We start from the raw sequence: 16,900 nt of genomic DNA, 5'->3' as shown, positions 1-16,900 counted from the left end.
ATCAGAAGAGTAGGTGTAAACCAATAAAATAAAATATGAAAAATAAACAAAACAGCTTTGAGAAGGAAAATTCTATGTAGAAAATATGATTGATCACAATTAAAAAAATAAAAAAAATAAAAAATGATGGCATTATTTTGAAGTACTGCTCTTTTGTCGCTCCCTTTTTTTCTTCTTCTTCCTTACTATGTTCCTTTATCGTTTGTTTCTTTGTTTTCAAATAGCTCATTGATTTTCAGAGTTGCTTTGTTTGTCCCTTATTTAATGTATTCAAATAGATACTTGATAGTTACCTTGAATTTGCTCAATATAGTATATGAAATTACCAGACTGAATGATCTTTTTCTTTTTCCATATCTGAACATTTGAAAATATTTGCAATTATTTTTCAGCCTAAAAAGGAGTCCAAATTTAATAATAAGTACAAACGGATTAAAAATAAATCTATAAATAAGAAACAAATTTTGTTTGCAATAATAAATTAATCATAAATGTTGTATGAATTATCCATTATTTTCGTCAATGCATAAATCTATAACATATTGCTTCCTCTTCCTCGAGTCTTTTATCCCTTGACGGAGCTTTATCATTTCTTCTTCTTGTAGTTTTTCTTTCGCCCATAATGATAGTATTAGCTTACGTAGTTCTGAGATTTCATTTTGTTGTTCTTCAATCTCTTGGCGTTTTTCATTCAGCTCCTTGTAGTTGAAGTCTTCAATGTCAAAAAGGTTTTTGTCTTTTAGGTAATTGATTGCACTCCATGCTGCTGAGTTTTCAGACTTTTCTTTTGTTGTTGATGGAATTCCAGATATGGTTTCTGTTTTGGAGTCATCAAATATGGTAACCTGAGATATATGTAGATTGTCTTCAAATTTTGAGGTGTAAGTTGCTTCTTCTATGTGAAGTGAATCAAGTATTTCCTCAAGCATTTTTTTTTTGTGACGTAGAGTATTTATATTCGTAATCCATATCCTGCAATATTTAATAATAATAAATGTCAAAAAAATATATATCAAGGGTAAAGTTATGATATTTAATATATGGTTCTTTAAATTTATGCACTTTACTAATTATGGTTACACCCTTACGATAAGACACAGACTTTTAATGTTAGCTAATGATAATTTACATTAGTGCGTGATAAAATGTATCAAGCGAAAGTAGTACCATAAGTTATATATAGTTTGATAGGGAGTAGGAGTATTTGACATATCATGTATAGAAAAGCCATGACATTAATGTGAGAGAGACATAACAGATTGCTCTCTTCTTGAACTTTAGCTGTGTCTATAAAAAAATGACATTCCCAGTTGACAAACATGAAAGAATCAATCAACTAATTTTCTTAATTTAATATGATCTGTTACTTTATAAATTTTGTAAATAAGAGGAAAATGTTGTACCTGTACGATTGCTTTACTGGAATAATAGAATAGCCTGCAATATACAAAAGAAGAATTCAGAAACTATCAAAATATTTTGATAAATTGTAGAATTTATTATATGTATAGTAGTTTCGTTTTCTAATAATACCTTTGTTTGGAGGAGAGAAGGTTTGGAGATTAGTGGAGTACGGTGTTTGTTTGTGATTTATAGTTTTTTTTGGATAAAGATTCAGTAGGTATTGAGATAGTAATAGAGTTTTAAGATTTCTAAGTCTCTAAGTCTTGTGTTAGTTTTAGACTTTTAATTGTATAAGACTTTTAATTGTCTAAGAACTGAAGATAAGAGGATTATGATAGCTTTCAAAGGCTAGAGATGGACAAATTCAAATCGCTTAGATAAGGAGCTGTTGATGCATTTTTATGATGTAATCTTTTCATAATAACAATACTGAATGCTGTAATTGTTCTTACAGAGTAGGCATTTTAAAACCTTTCGATAATATATGTGTGATTAAAGTTGAATGAGTTAACTTAGCTTGAACTCCTTTAGTGTCCGTATTGACTTGGACCTTGATATTTTTATTTGGTCGATTAAATTGACTTTAGTGAAAATTAAAGAACAACCTAAGCAACCGGGTGTTAAAAAACAGGATCGAGTCATATTAATCTGATAGGTAAGACATAAATTTAGATTTTGTCCATTAACAGGGACTGAACAGGTAGAACCTTTGGACAATCTCATAAATTTCTTTCTAAATTGAATAAAGTCTTTTATATCATAATCTCTTCCACGGCAGCATTTTCAATCGATATTCATTTTTGACAGAAAGCCTTCATTCAACGTCTAGTTCAATCTCATTTTGTTGGTATATTTCCAGTTTGACTTGTGTGAGGTGCTCCAATATATCTTCATCAGAAAGTTATTCTGGATGCCCATATCCTTCAATGTTATGCACTTTGTTCGTTGAATATCGTCCCTATCAACATTTCATGAGTTAGATAATTATCTATAGACACAGATGTGTTTGACTCACGAATAAGTTTTTATGCTATAGTGTTACCTGTGTACGTAGCAGATTAATATGACTCGATCAACAGTGGAGGCTCTCTTCTTATAAAATTCTCGTTTTCATTTTCGTTAGCTACTACGCTTTTTCTCATCCATGTTTCAAAGAATCCATCGCAACCACATTGTTTTGGAAGTAATCCCAGTAAAGCTACATCAGATCGAGTACTCGTAGCAAATTTCAAACATTTAAGAGTACAACGCGGAGTAGCCATTGAATCTATTAGATACTGATCCTTGGAAATACTCTGAAAGCAGATTCTAAGTGTTAGTGTAACTACTATAATCAGATCAACATACATCCATTTGATAAATTTGAAACTTGCCGCAAAGGATACCCCATGTTCAAACATTGACATTTTATATAAACCATCGCAATGCCTAATATTATTATATTCAAGATCTTATAGGAGCTCTGCAGTTTTTTCAAATTGTTGTTATGTAACTGTTTCTTTGGAACTTGGAAGCAACCCTCTGGCCCTAAAAATCCATGATCAAGTCTTACGAATGACAGCTGGCCTTGTCAGTAAATCTGAGAAGAATTACGAATGATGGTCATGCATGTGACAATCGTCTTGCTTTATATCTAGGTTACATGGACACGCCATATTTAGAAAAAAAATCCGTGTCAGATACGTGTCCGTGTCGGACACATAATGTATGTAATTTACCTTGAATTTTGATATTTGGCCGTTCCCAACAATTCGTATCTGTGTCCGATACAGACACACCTACCCGTGTCAATGTAACCTAGCTTTATATATAATGTTTTGTACTACATTGTTCTCTGTTTCTTAGGAAGTTCAAATAAATGGTTTAATCTAAACCGGGCGGAGGGATGGCATTTGCCCAAACTAAAAACTTATTTTTGAAGGGGCATGGGGGGCAACATCCCAAGAGCTTGCAGCCAATTCGAGGAGGCCACTCATAAGGTAATGGAGGGAGGCGAGGTTAGGAATTAGGAGCTGGCGTGAGGACTCCATGAAGACTACTTATGGGGTGCTTCACGCTAGAGTCCGGTCATGCCTCACTTGGTTTGTCGCCTAGGTTGGTCTGTTCCTAATGGGCCCGGTAGTGTAAAGATGAAGAATTATAACCATTCTGCATTTGCTAGTCCCTTGTCTGAGCTTTTGGGGCCAATTTAAAGTATGGGTTGAAGTCGGAGGTTGAGGATTATTTTTGAGTTGCTATGATCACTTTGTGAATAAGGGAGGTCTTGTACAGTTTTACCTTTCGCTTGTGCAAGGTTAGGGGTGTCGCACTAAGTTGTTGAGTTTGGATAAGGCATGGCGGAAGATTAGATAGGGAAATATCTTGGGACAAAGCAGTAATGATGCTTTGGATGCTCTGGAGCAGTGTTTGGTATCCTCTTGACAATGTTTTGTCAACCATTATTTCTAGGGCACGCTTCAGCAGAGAGACTGGTTTCAAGTCCTATAAACCATTCAACGTAGTTGGGATCAAGCCTTTGTAGTTGTTAGAGATCAAGACTAAAATCAAGAGAACACAGTTGTTGCAATGTAAATGTTTCTTTTTCAACTTCACCCTCACCATTTCTTTTAAATAACTCCCAGGCAAAGGGTGTTTCGACCCCTAAGTCGTACTCATATCTAGGGCAGTTTGGCTTTGTGAGGGATACTGGGGTAGTTCGAGGTGTAAGGTTCAATTTTTGTAGAAAATGCTAAGTCTAAGGACTACAATAGAATGTATTGAAGTGCTAAAAAGATAGTAATAAACTAAGCACATCTTAAGTGAGCTTCTTTATATCATTAAAGGGGAACATTTTAGAGCCTATAACTTCCTTATCTACTTTAGCAGATTATCAAGCAATCAAGTTACTTTTTGGGAAAAATACATAAAAGTTTGCTATGTGCTCTCATAAACTAATTTCGTTAACGTATACACCATCTCTTGCAGTGGAACGGTTTTCTATTTGAGTGAGAAATCCAACGCGCTTCTTGGCGGGATCATTGGTAAGTTATGCTCATGTGGGATAAGAATGCCGAGTTCACATCTTTACGCAGAGTAAAGTTACATGATCTCGCATTGCACTAAAATGAAAATTAGTTTATCGAGCACATAGCAAACTTTTACGTAAACAGATTCCTTTTCCCTTTAATACACTTCGCATTATTTTAGTTCTATTTTTATTGGAGTTGTGGACTTGTGGCATCTATGTTTGTCCTATCAATCATTTCTGGCACGAAACGGATGAGTTTATCTATCACGGGGATATCACCGACCTTTTTTTTTGTTGTTTGTTTAGGTGGCTTGATTACTCTTCCGTCCCGTAAGTTCGGTTTTATAGCTTGAGGTTTTATAATGTAGCTTTGCTTGTTGGTGTTTTGGAGGAGGCAGAAATTTGGTTAAGACCGATCAATATTTTCGCTAAATTTTATCCTAATATGGATACTCAAAAGGTTTATGAGATTCTTCTTGTAATCTTGTAATAGAATTTTGAAGATTAGTGGGGAGTTGTATCTCGATCAATATTTTCCGAGTCCGAGTGAGGTTGTCCCTTGGTGCTTTTTATGAACCTATATCTTTTTATCTCAATTATTCACCAAGTAGACTATCGCAGCCCATATCCGGGTATGAACTGTATTGTTCGGCCCATATTGTTTCTCTCTAACTCGGTCATTGATGAGAAAAAATGTCCTTAAACCTTAGTTATAGTGTAAGGTCTCGGTTAAGGTGCAATGCCAAAGATAAGTGTCTTAGCTATCCAATCAACAACCCAACCCCATCCTTTCACTTTTGTGGAAACGCGTGTGTAATCACTTCCTTTTTCCACAGCAAAGTGTGACTTTGTCATTACTTCCACCTCCTTTAGTTTATTCTTATCCTGCCTTCCACCTCCACCATCTTGCCCCTTCTTGCCGTACTACACACTTCCATTTCTAACCCAAAGACAACACTTTGTAGGACCCATCATCTACCAAATTTATCGGTTCTCCTATTTCTCTCAAAGATCACTTTCCCTTTCTTCTTGTTGAATCTTCCCACCCCAATCAATTACTTCCTCAAGTCCCTTTGAAAATGCTTCCAAAGATTCTACACCATCATCCTCAAGAACACAACCGTGAAACGGATGTTTTAACCATCATTCAACTCTAACATTTTTTCATACTTTTTCACATTAAAACAACATTCCTCAGACTTCAAATACTTGACAAACTCCTATCACTGAAACTCAGAATACTTTTCTGACACCTTCTCAACCTTATTATTTTGACAGATTCCATGACACACATTCTAATGTCATTGCGCACTCCCAATCATAATCTCATATTCATAATCAATAACATATCTAATCTCAAAATTTCCTAGTACTCAGGCAATAAGTACTTCTCAAAATGAACATACAATTCCTGTCCTACAAAATCAATCTCATCCCATCAAGTAACACCAGCTCATATAACTCCTGCCACAGCAATTCTAGACACTCATTCTAGTGGTTTCATTTTTATGCTAAGATGAAAGACCATTGACTTTTTAATTATATAGATAAAATGTTAACCAACCAACTATTGAAAACAATGAAAGTAGAAAACTTTTGCAAGCTTTTTTGGCTTTTGGAGATTCATTTGAAAGATTGGTGTTGCTGACGATTCTTTTTTATTTTGGATGTATCTTCCTGTATAGATGAATAGTAGCAGTTCCTTAGTATTACAAAAATGTTTTTTAATGTGTATTTATTATTGTGAAGTAAGAGATATACCTGTTATGTTAGATCACTTGGTGTTGATATAGCTGTAACACATTTCTCTGTACTTGCTTCCTGGTATTAAGAAACAAAATTATTAGAATTTGATATTATGAATTGAATTTTAAATATATAGAATTACATATATATGTATTTTTAATTGTACATTTTGTATAAACTCTTCCATTTCTGATTCCTTTGCTGTTGATTGTATAGTCTGCTGCAATACCTGAAAATTTGTTTGGAAGTAGTAGTATGTACATTTATAAAATTGAAATATCACTTTAACTTTAAGTATACTTACTTCTTCATTGGTGTTCATGGTAGAGACGTACAAAATATTGTATGTTTTTCTACTATAGTTACTGTTATTTGCAGATTCTTTAATGCGAAAGCAATATTCTTTTCCAACTATACTCTGTAAAATCTGATTGACCAATTCGTTTCCATTGTCCTGTTGCAAATTTGAAAGTCAACAATATATAATTGTAAAAATAGTAGATTTCTCATTTGCCATTTTACCTTATCTTCGATGGCAGCAATTTCTTTTTCAGTATGCTTGATCATTATTTCTGCAGTCTTCCCAAATGCTATTGTGCTTGCATAATTTATGCCATCGGAGATTTCAAAGTTTAACTTGTATCTGTACATTCCATATTAAAGAAAAGCATGTAAGATTGCATATCCGTTATATGATATATTTGTAAAAATTGTCATTATTGATACCTGAGCTTAGATTCTGAATGGTTTTTGCACTTTTTGCACCAATATCTTGAATTGATTTTTTCAAGCTTATTTTTACAACTTGGGCAACTTTTATAGTAACATGGCATTCTTTCATTATTGAAAACTTTCGAAACCTTTGAATTGCACATGTATGATTTACCCCCTCATTATAGAACAATAAATTTAAGATAAATTTAGATAATAAAGATGTATATTTTGAAATTTAATAGCAAATCAGACTAATAAACATTAGTTGTTACCTCATTTTCTTGAAATAATATGTCAGCTAAACTTCGGTATTCTTCTGTTGTGTTGCTTACTTGTTGTTTGTCTTTGGTGTCTTGTTAGTTTTTGAAAGTGCATCTGCTTTGATCTGTTGTGGTGCAGATATTTTTTTTAAAATAAAAATATATGTTGAAATGGAGGAACAGACATAAATTAATAATTGACTGAAAAGTAGTTTTATATTACCTTTCCAAATAAGATCACGCACTTCAGAATATTCTTATTTATATACACCTTTGTAGCAAATGTTGATCGGAGATAATCACCTGTAATCATACAATGAGTATTTTTATTTATTTACAATATTTATATAATTATTTGAATTTGGGTGAGTAAGAGATATGTACCTCTAAAATTTTGGAATGAAGTTGATGTAACAATTAAGACATAATTTTTATGGGGTGATCTAATGAAATCACCGGAATTTGGTCCATGGTGTTACCCCATAAAGTTATTCTCACGCGGTAGATTTGCTGCAGTTAAAAGTAGGATACTATTATTGACTTATTTAAATATATAAATTTTGTAACATGTTTCTTACATACCTTGTATCTGCAAAGTATAATGTCTCGCCTTTGTCTTTCACTTGCCAGATCACATTAACCGGCGTTTTCAATTTCCTTGACTTTTATAAGCACACCTATCACATCTCGTTGCATGTAAAAGATGATTAAGTATACATGTACACCATATGTTAGTAAGCATAAAAATTCCAATGAATGTATTACCTATCGTAACAATGTTATTTTTTTTTTTTGAATGAATATTTGTGAAGGATGTGAAGAAGAAAAGGTCCTTTGGAATTTCAACGTCCGATTGCTTGCTAATTTCAGTATTGTTTTATCATCAAATTCAATCTTGAACTCATGTGTCTTTGATCGAATTTTTCCTCGACGGCTCTTTCACTTTGAAGTTTTCGACGATTAGGACATTGTCATCTTGAATGAATTTTTCAAACTTCTTTGTTAATTTTAATGAATATGTAGCTTGAATTTCATGACCCTGTACAATGAATAATATATAAGTAAACAATTTATAATAATATATGATGAACAATTTATAATAATATATATGTGTTAAATAAATATTTAAATAAAACCTGTTCGTCCATTAGTAAAATGTCGTTGCTTTTAAGTGCAAGATCATTGAAGAATAGGTCATTCCACTTTCTGGTAACTCTAACTTGAATTTTCCATGGAGTATCTGCTTTGGTGATCGTTTTCAATGAATGATATTCAGTTGTCATAATCTCAACCTGTAACCAATTTCATAAAAGTTAGAGTAAAGAACATAAAATAAGAAAATAATTAAATTTTTAAAAACTAATGAAATACCTTTAAAATTGATTTTGGAAAAGAGAAAAGGTCGATGGAAAATTTTCAGGTTTTCTTGATGTGTTATATATCGTCTTATTAGTAGTTTTTTTTTTAAGAAACTCTATTACTGGTAAACTTCTATTGAATTTGGAATTGTATTTATGTTAGGTCTTTTGTTAATGATAACTTCGTTAGATTTGGGTTGTAATTAGGACATGTCGATGTAATCTTAGGAATCCAACTTAGTAAGGTATCTTTTTTGGTAATAGTAGTTTGTTTGTTTAAGTAAGTCTTAAATTTGGAATTGTATTTATGTTAGGTCTCTTTTTAATGATAGATTTGAATTGTAATTAGGACATGGGTCGATGTACAAAAGGTGGTTCATCTTTGTAAGAGAAAATAGTATAATCTGCATTACTTGTAAATGAAGAAAGCACCTTATAATAGTGTCATGCTAACGCTTTGGAGTTCAACATAACAATTACGACCCCAGGCATGTATGTTATGTCGTACTACCTTTTGCCATAGTTTTCAGTCGTGCGTGCACCTGGCTGGAATGCTTATGCAAAACAATTTCAGATTTAATAAATTAGTAAACATACCTAAAGAATCCAATAAAAGTCTTACGGTCGTCGCCTTTTGCCAAAGTTTCAAAGCTTGAGTCTGGTTTAACTGGTAATTGGAATGTTTATGCAAAAAGAGGTAGTAGAGGACCTGACTCAATATGAACTCCTCCGTCTTCATTAATATCAGGAAGCTCGTTGAGGTCAAACACTGCTGTCTGACTATGTTCAACTACCTGCGACCTCACCACTGAGTTAGTAGTGGTGGGACTTTTGACCGGTACTGGGGAAACCCTGTGACATGTTTTGTGTCCACCTAGAGCTTGAACTGTATCGAATGACTTGTTGCACGTCGTGCAATCGGGGTGGCCCTCACCCTTTGATTTGCCCACTCGTGTCTCTTTTGTTGGTGATCCATTACCTATTGCAAAAAATTTGGTACTGAATGTCTCTGAGCAATCCTTCTTTCTCTTGTTATTATGGCTAGATACATGACCACCCATGGCTTGGAAAGTAGCGAAGGACTTACCGCAGAAGCCACATTCTTTAACATTCTTTTGCTTGACATCCATCAGACTTGTACCCAATTGGATAACCCTGATCAAAATCAGATAACTTCAGATAAAACTCTACAGCATACTTTTGTGTGACCTTTGAAAACTGATAGGCGTAATTCTTCTGTAAAGAATGATAAATAAACCCAAGGTAGAGCCATCACATGGTTTAGTCATTAAGTTTTTCTTGAAGACCTTGTTCAAGGGCATATTCTCATGACCAAATGCTAGAAGAAGATACCCAAGGAAGTTTCACTACAGTTGTGTTCCTTGTCAGAGTTCCGGAAGGGAGCGTGCAGGAGGGGTGATTTATGTGAATATACTAATGGAGTTTTTGAGTGTTGGCTTCACCCTGCAGAGTATAAGACATGCCTCTGCAAGGATGGTACGGGTTGCATGCGAAGAGTGTGTTTCTTTGCGCTCACAACTGAAGAGCTTCGTCCTCTCTATGTGTCAACAGCCTCCGCTGTTCCTTTTCCCCATTTAGTTGTATCTGCTGCTATGGAAATGTCTGCTGCCTTGAGTCTATACTTGTCATCCTGATCTTCATAGAACGAAAAGAAGAATTCATATTTCATTTTGTACTAATCTCACTCTGGATATTGGATTAGGTTCTAGTTGCGGTGGCGGCAGCTGTGTTTTGGGCATATTAGAAGAATTTTTCAGCTGTTTTTTATGATTTTTAGCAGCTCCTAAGAAATTTCACTATAGGACGGATGGCCCCCGCCGAGAGAATGTTCATCAATACTGAATACAACAGAACACATATTAACGTCATTTCTTCTTTACCAACAATACTACTACATACCCAATGACTCGTTTCAAACAGGAACAAAATTTATCTTATACATGCGAGCCCATGCTTGTAACATTCTATCTACAAAATACACACTTCCAATTCAAAGCACGTGTAGAAACAAATAAGTAAGATGAAGAAGCGCAATTGAGCAAAAATAAAAGTAAAGAACAAAATGATTAGCATTCCACTCCACATTGTTTAAGGATCGGTCCTGTCTGCTTAGGCAAGAATGGATCAATACGGACCCAAAGCAAGGAGAAAATTGAGGAAAGCGAGAATAGACCGAGAGGACTACAATAGTGGGAGTCCTGTTCGCCTCCCCATCATCCTCCTTTGAGGAAAGGATACGGTGAACAATCACCCGAAAAGCGAAGAACAACTTACCGAATAAGGGACCCCATGAGCCATACCCATTGTTAATGGCATCGATATCTAAGTTTCTAATAATGTTAGCTTTGTGATGGATAACGGGTTCAAAAGCTAGGGGATAGGTGATCTTGAGATCCGTTTCCCATGATAACCTTGTTTGCCATCTTTTGTACTTCTTATTTACGTGGAGATTATTTACTAAATACGGTTAACAAAACAATCGGGCTCATAACATTTTAACCCGCGTTTCTTCATGATTAAAACAACTTCGAGTAAATGTTTTGGCCATGGCGGTGCTCCAATCGGCAAGAGTTTAGGTAGTCGATAGGAATGCGGAAGAAACAAGAAATGTATTTTGTGTTGAGATTGGTGAGGACTTATCCGGTTAAAGAAATGGCGTGTGGAGTAGATGAAGAAAAATGGCTTGTTTTGGACTTGCCGATTCACCAAGAATGTGTGGAGATGACTCAAGACCTCTTAAATTCTGAGTCCCTTTGAACATAAAAAGTGGATATTTGTTAGTTTGTTTCAGTCTTTGGCCGGTTGTTCTTTTTAGCGATTAGGTTTGGTTTAGAGGAAGTCTTCTTTTGCCACCGGTTGATTTTGAGACCACGTAACACCGAATTTTAGGTAATGCGTGATTTTCTCTAAGGTTTATGATTCGTTACATGAATACATTCTATAAATCTCTTCCTGGTTTGACATGCCTGCTTCAACTTTTTGAAAACAATCCCAATGTATATGGTAATGTTGTTTGTATGATGGATATGATAACGTTGTCTGTAAGGAAAGCATGATTGTTCGGTAAGCTCCAGTTTTTTGAGAGATCATACTAATTAGTTCTTGGTGTTGGAGAATGATCACCGTACTACTTGTCCCGGGGTTTTTATTTAAAGGACTTATGAAGGCTTATTACCAGTCTATTGCGATATAAATTGGAAATTATATGGCACTATAGTTGGTCGAATGTAATAGGGAATATCGTTAAGTTAATTCTACAGTCAACCGGAAATTTTGGCATGGAATTTTGTTGGGTTAGGGGATCTTTAGAAATCTTGTTACAGTTAATTGTAGAAAACACCTTTACCTGCTTTCGAGGGAGTGTGGTACTTTCGCGGGCTTGATGGAGCTTAAACAGGACCTTCTTGAGGGAGTCTAATGCGGGGAGGTATGTTGGAATTGATAGGGAGACCTAATGTAGTCATAATCGAATCATGAAGTAATCTCTAAAGTGAACAATGTTAAAATGTTGAGATAATGCACTTGATATCTTGTTGTGCGATGGACGGTGAGAATTGTAGTTGGTTTCACAAATTCTTTTTTTGCTCTGACTCAATGTAACAGTGCGTTTTGTTATTATTACTATGTATCAATTCCTAAAAAATACGAAAATGTTTGAAGCTATCTATCTTTTTGCTTGTTGTTCATTTGCTGCTTTCTGGTTTGTGGGTGGGGGGTCGTTCTTCCGTATAAGAGTGTCTGTGTCTGGGTCTGGTCCTAGTTACTAATTATTTAGGTGTTGCTGCACTGTTTTTAGACATATATCAATTCAATTCTTTTTATGGATAAAAAAATTAAGAGAAAAAATAATTGTGCAAAGCATCTTTCAGTTTTTCTTCCTTAAGTTTATTACAGTTCAACCTCCTCAATACCGAAACACACACAATGTGGTGCTCCGTGATCGCTTCCTTATATATCTAAGTTTCTAATAATGTTAGCCTGTGAGGGATGATTAGGAGAAACCAATCAGTACAATATCCTAACTATTTGAGCCGTTCCCAAATAAATGGCCCATCTACATAGAACACATCTGAGTATCAAGATGTTTGAAGTAGCTCAATCATAGAGTTGTTTTTATGAATTTGCTACATCTTTTAGAGTAAATTCGGCAGTAGAACCACCTAAGACCGTACAAACAAAACCCTCAAAAGTGTTCTTTCTTGAACTTCTCTTCTTACCATCATAAAACGATTCTTACAGACGTATAACCAAGATGTAAGTTGTGTTAGATTGATTGTCAGTGAGCCTGTCAGACAACCACACGACCACCCTAGCAACCCGAAAGCTGCTGAGAATGATCCTCTACAGCTAAGGGACACCATCACAATCCCCAGCCATTAATCATGGCACGACCAAGCTGATTCATCTACCAGGCTTTGGTTACGGTCTCCTTATGACTCAACTCTCAAGGATTGAGATGTATGAGCCTATAGAATAGACCATGTTCAAGTAAGGTCATGATGATCATCATAACATAGAGCAGAAAACATATTTCCAAGTGACAGGAGGATGAAAAACCATCTCCGAATCCAAGGGTGTTTATTGAGCCGGTCACCAGTGGCTATCCTTTCCTTACTCCAGAAGCCTTCAAATACTTCCTTTCAAATGAATAATAATAATAAGTTTGATATCCTTGGGAAATAAATCCAATGAAATAAGTTCAACAAAATTTCAAATAAAGTAGGATGCACTTGGAAGACAGAATAATATAGACTGCATGAAAATGAGTCTAGACAGACTTTAGTTCACTGGATTGCAACACTATCTTTATGACCTTCTAAAGTTCGACAGATAATTCCAATTACATTGCTTGAAGTGGCCTACTTGAGGTTTTGACTATATTAGGGAAAATGTGTTATTTCAGTTTAGTACGCCTACTTTTGCCGGATCTTTGTAAAAGCGGCAGAGCAAAGATTCGATTAGTAGATATATATGCTTAAATCATTAAAACTTCGGTGACACATTGATTCATTGAATTCAAAATAAATGTACACTAAAAATATTGCAGTAGCATAAACATATAAGATCATTACCTGATACTCGGTCAGTATTTGAGTCATTTATTGCCATTAAGCCAATAATTACCATTGCATAACAATCAGTACAATATGGCAATAAAAATTAACTTGGTGGAAATTATGAAGGTGCTCAAGCAGTTAAGTTAACTGAGGCGGTGGAGGTGGAGTTTCACTCTCTTTATCTGGTCCATGCTCCGCATTCATGTTTAAGAGATGGTATATAATTATCGGACTATTATTTGGCAAAACCTCTTATGCTTGCCTTTCTCTACCACCTATCCGATGTATATCATTTTCTTGTTGGAATTTGATGAAAAATGCAAAATCCCTGTGTTTTGTGCAGTGGTTGAATAATTGCGTTGGGAGGAAAATTTACATCACATTTGTGTCTCTATTGGCATTTAGTCTTCTTTGGGTGAGTAACATAGGTTTGATGCTTTACTTTCCTATAACTTCTTGAGGCTTGTATTGTAGCTAAAATTGAACGGTGACTTCTTTTTCGGTTCATGGTGACTTGGAATTGCGATCTTTTTTTCTCGATAAAAGAGCTCATGAAAGCATCATATAACCATAGTTCGGGATTGGAATTCGAATTCGGTAAATCCAAAACCCGAATCCAGCAAATTTCGTATAAAATTGAATTTCTTTCATTCGAATTTCGATTATTTCGATAAAAATTTCGATTTTTGAAAAACCGAAATTCGAAAGCGGAATTCGGAGTTTCGCTTGAATCATGCATATAACCGAGAGGCTTGGTGTTGGGTTCTCTCGGCCTATTTTAGCTAGTGTGGTGGTTAACTCCGAATTTTTTTACGCTTTACTTTCGCTTTACTTCCCGGCCTTCTTTTGTCTAGATTTTTGTCTGCAGATAAGGATAGGTGGTCTTCTTTATAAGCTTAAAGTCGGTCCTGCTCGGTGTTTCTAAATTCCATTGTTTGATGTGTCATTTGTATCATATTTGTAACTATCTTTTTATGTAGGGTAATAACTACTCAACATAAGAATCAACCACCAATGAAGCAAGATAAGGTTGTTTCTTAACACCGATGTAAAAAGCAGATATAAGCATACACAAAGGTATGTATTCATAGAAAGTTATGTGAGTTGAGATAAACTTTATATTTCTATATCATTTGTACTTGTGATAGTCATATTGATGCTTAATATTTATGCAGACATATATCTTTAAGAATGAATTTAAAGTGGGCCAACTTAAAGAAATTGATTAAAATAAATTACATATTACTAAATCCCAAAAAAATGAAATTTTCTTTAGAGTAGAGTATGTGAATAGAGAAGATTTTGTAAATGAAATTGGTCCTGTTGTGATTAAAGACTGAAAAGTCATACAATATATTAGAATAATTTAAACGAAAATCAAAAGTGGGAACTAAAAAAAAAATGTGGACATTAAAAAGGGACTACCATAAAGAAGCAAAATGGATAACTTAATCACTTTTCCATAAACTTTGGAAGTGCTTATGTGAAGGTATATGTCCTGCTTATGCATCAAGTCATGTGGGATTGTAAGTCATTGGAGCATAGTTAAAGATTTTTAATACGATTGTATTCAGTAAGTTTCCTCTGAATATTTGAGTTTTTGTAACATTCCACCGTCACTGACACCAAGGCGAGATAGGGTTTCGGGACTTCTTCACCGCTATCGCCAGCTTTGCAAAATCAAGAAAGATACTGGTGTTGCTTGGAGGCAGGGAAGAGGAAATATAGAAGCAATTCACTCTACTCACAACCGCTCTCATAGAGGAATTGGAGCAAATGAATAATGTATTGGAAATTGGTAAGTGGGGGAGAGGTATAGGAAAGACTCGAATCACAATGGAACGAACTCCCGACTTCCGTAGGAGGAGGATTCAATCTTTACATGGGTCTCCCCGCGGGAAGTGGATATGGCGAGAAAATGGAGCGAAAACAATATGAGACCTACAACATCATATAGCTCCTCATTTGAAATAGGAAAGTGGGGCAGAGGTGGAGAGATGGATGATATCCAATCATCATGGAATCGAAATTCTGATTCTTGTAGGCGAGTTAACCTTCCTTTGGCACATGCAAAAGATATTGGCTCATCAATGGAACAGGATTTATGATTCCGGGCAAATGCAGGCCTTTTCTGGTTCAGCTATTGCCAGTACAAAGAATGGCCCAGTGAGAGGCAAGGAGCATATAGTGTTATGGAGAGATCAAACTCCTGAGTCTAATATGATAGTACACGCACCAAATCAAGTCCTCGGAAGAGGTAGGGGTGTTCCTGAAGGAACATGGTTGGCAAAGAACAGTTCCTGGGCGTTAAGAAATGGCACAAAAAATGATAGTAATTTTGCCTGGCAGCGTGATTAATTACATCTGGTTTGACAAATGGGCGTATATAGTGTTCCACTTATGGTTTAGCGGAATATATTTGGACTCACCACAGTGGTGACAGGAGGAAGATGTAAGATACAATTAGACGACTCTAGCCTTTTTGTTGACACGTTAATGGGTTCCTCATTCTTGCATTGATCCTATTTTTGGTGCAAGAGAAGAAAGAATATTGTTCGATAAAGATGAAATAATATTAGTTTACCAACAGAGGTGTAAAAGTATGTTAAAGAAATGTGTCATAAGAACATTCAAAATGACTCGATACAAAAATTTAAATAAAGTAGATAATTGAAAATGAGACAGGAATAATAAAAAGGACACTATTATAACTAACCATGATCCAGAATTTAAGGATATATGAGATATGTTCACTCTAACCAAGTTTGTTTTTAAGCGCCGAGGGGTGAAGTGGACAAAGTGCTTAAGCACCTGCACCTCCCTGCTAACAACATAATAGAGAAAGGTAAATAAAAAAAAACTTACAATGACAGTGATGAGTAGAGAATGTCAAGGAAGATTGTTGAAGACTTCTTGGAAGACAATATTTTTGGTATGCTGATGCAATTTGTCTTCTCTGTCGTTTAATAAAATCTTCAAGCCAGAGCGTGAAGTCACACGTGACACTGCAACATATAACTGCCCATGCGAAAATACTGAATTTTTGAGATATACTCCAACACTGCTTAGAGTTTGGCCTTGGCTTTTGTTTATTGTCATACAATAACAAAGCTTTATTGGATACTGCGTTCGGCGTAAGACAAAAGGCCAATTTTTATTTTCTGACTTCATCACAATCCGAGGAATGGTGTGTTCATCTCCACTTCGTACTCCAGTAATGATTTCTGCTTTTAGGACATAATCTGTTATTTTTGTCACTTTCATCCGAGTACCATTGCAAAGTCCCTTACTCTGGTTTATGTTTCTAATAAGCATGATAGGAGCTCCCTCTTT

At 35.1% G+C, this 16,900-nt stretch overlaps 1 long non-coding RNA gene and 1 other non-coding gene across 3 annotated transcripts in view; both read right to left on the bottom strand.

Moving 5' to 3' along the window:
• LOC147509026 (uncharacterized) overlaps nt 1-16,900 on the bottom strand; it is a 31,329-nt gene that overhangs the window by 4,507 nt on the left and 9,922 nt on the right. The gene's annotated exons all lie outside the window — the stretch shown is intronic.
• On the bottom strand, nt 12,793-13,008 carry LOC147509028 (small nucleolar RNA U3). The gene has a single exon (XR_015219733.1). It is a non-coding gene; the product is annotated as a small nucleolar RNA U3 (small nucleolar RNA).

Source organism: Coptis chinensis, chromosome 3 (assembly GCF_015680905.1).
Source record: "Coptis chinensis isolate HL-2020 chromosome 3, ASM1568090v1, whole genome shotgun sequence".
Classification (NCBI taxonomy): domain Eukaryota; kingdom Viridiplantae; phylum Streptophyta; class Magnoliopsida; order Ranunculales; family Ranunculaceae; genus Coptis; species Coptis chinensis.
Note: the sequence above shows the minus strand (reverse complement) of the source record. Positions and strands in the feature narration are given on the sequence as shown.